This window comes from Tupaia chinensis, unplaced genomic scaffold (genome assembly GCF_000334495.1).
Source record: "Tupaia chinensis unplaced genomic scaffold, TupChi_1.0 Scaffold000316_1, whole genome shotgun sequence".
Lineage (NCBI taxonomy): Eukaryota > Metazoa > Chordata > Mammalia > Scandentia > Tupaiidae > Tupaia > Tupaia belangeri.
The window spans coordinates 7,777,151-7,779,485 of NW_006159809.1; the positions used below are offsets into that span (position 1 = coordinate 7,777,151).

General features: G+C 44.3%; 1 pseudogene; it reads right to left on the bottom strand.

Moving 5' to 3' along the window:
- Positions 1–1,347: 1,347 nt before the first annotated feature.
- LOC102492149 (transcription initiation factor IIA subunit 2 pseudogene) lies at positions 1,348–1,739 on the bottom strand (annotated as a pseudogene).
- Between the last annotated feature and the right edge of the window lie 596 nt (positions 1,740–2,335).

Below are 2,335 nucleotides of genomic sequence, written 5' to 3' on the forward strand. Positions count from 1 at the left end.
AAGAAAGCTAAATTTCACCCCATGAATCAGGAAGCCTGAATGCATAAAAAAGTGCACATTCTCCAGCTGCCTGACCCACTGGCTGACCTTTCTATAAAAAGGAAAATTAGACAGCGGCCTTCTCCCTAGAATGAAATAACTGATTAAACAAGGAAACAAATGCTTTACACCATCCGCCTGAATCCTCTGTTTCTGTATGCTTTCCAATGTCACATTTTCTTTTCAGAAAAGAAAATACGCCTGAGGGTGCCTCTTATGCCTGAAGTCACACATTTCTGGAGGCCTTTCCCAGCTTCCACATCAGGGGCAGTGTAAGCAGGAGCAAGTCACTAAACCACTCGGTTTCAGTTTCTCAATCTGTACCCAAATAGGTTTAAATTGTGAACTGAGCTGCACACTGAATTATGAGGACCTTAAATCCAATTACTTGTATTCTTAAAGAAAAAGAGGGCCCTCAAGAACTCCTGAAGCTGGGCAAGACTTGTAAAACCAGAACTAGGATACAAAGGACTCAATGGAAGGGTCTGAAGCCAGAGAGAGGCACCCTCTAGCAGTATAATTGGGGGGAGTTTAATTAGAGATCAGTGACAACGATGGGAACAGGATTAGGGACAAGCAACAATCCTATGATTCACCCCAGCATTAGCAAGAGTGGAGAGCTGTTACTCTTCCTAGACTTGAGGGGAAAGGGGGAGAATGGATACTGGAATCCAGAGAGACCCATCTCTATGAGAGTGAGTGGCTTAAAGCTAGCCGTGGTGTTCAGTAGAGAGGGCCAGCTGTTGCCAGCCCCTGGCCCAGACAGTTACCCTGAGCCTTTAAGAAGCAGCTGACTGGGGCCAACAGTCTCTACATCTTGCCCCATCCCTAAGCTGAGTACTTCATACAACCAGGAGCATCTGCAGGCTTGTGCTCCTTCGCTATTCTAGCTCTTTGTCCTGAGGAAGGCAAGGGAGAGCCAGGATGGGTATGACCTTGGTATTCCTGGACCAGATGAGAGATGCCATCAAGATCTACCACTCAACACACACACACACACACACACACACACACACACACAAATACACACTTGTACATCTATACACATGTATCCTTTTTAAATTAATTATTTTTGTTATAAGTAGTATTATTTGCATTTTACAATGAGTTTATTACAGAATGTTCTTAGGTAGGCAACAACTTTTGATTTATCATTAAGAAAAGTTATGCTTCCTCATGCTGTACAATAAAGGTCAGAGGCTACAGAGTTTGAAGCTTCTTTCCACTGGAATTCTCTGATAGTATAGCACAGCATTGCCATTTCTGCAATGCTAGAATAAATTTTAAAAGTCTCTTCTATGCTTCTCGTCAAAAAGTGGTGAATAATACCGGAAGATGGCATAAAAAAAAGCCTTTTTTTTTTTTTCCTATTCCTTCTGTAGTATTGGAGCCCGTGTTCTTACCGCCTCCGGCTACAATTTTCACTGTATCCACTTTCGTAAGTTCTGCCACCTCTCTGCATTCAACATCATTCAACACAAAAGTTCACATGTTATCACAGAATCTGTATGTATTTAGGGAGCCCCTGAAATTGACTCTGTTCCTGACCCTCTGAGCCAATGCTGAATGTATAGCCTTATTAAACTGAAGTAGAACTCGAAGGGCAAGTTGGGGGTAATCTGTTGAGACTGTCTGAGCTCATCTAGGCTCTCTTGAAGACTGTTTCACGAGGTGATATTTCTGCATAACTGATAGGCCATGGCTTAGGGGGAAGACACTGTTTTTCTTACTCAGGCTTGCATTGATGTTTCACTACCTCTGGCCATAGGTGGTTCCCGCCACGAGCAGACACTGCAGCAAGGCCAGGAACTGGTAAGGAGGTGCCTCCGCCCCTGATCACCTCTCCAGTCCTTTATTATTATTATTATTATTATTATTAATTTTCTATAGGATACATGTGCTCACCAGAGAGAAAGACAGAGAAAGTGAGAAAGCAAGCCACCAGGCCTGAGACTTGAACCGCGGTTGGCCATGTGGGAGTCCAGCACCTCAACTACCACACCACCTGCTGGCCTTATATGCATGTATCTTTTTTTTATTTTTTTTTTTGGAGAGGTTTTCACTATAGGGTGCGTGCACTCGCCAGAAAGACCAGAAAGACAGAGAGATAAAAATCGAGTCACCCCCCAGGGGGGATGTCCACGCCGCAATCCCTTCTCCTCCATTCTCCTCTTGGGATCTTGAACACACACGCCCGGCGTGAGTTTAAGTCACTGGGTCCAGGACTCGAACCGCAGTCGACTACGTGGGAGTCCAACAACATAGCCATTACGCTAACTACTCCCTATATGCATGT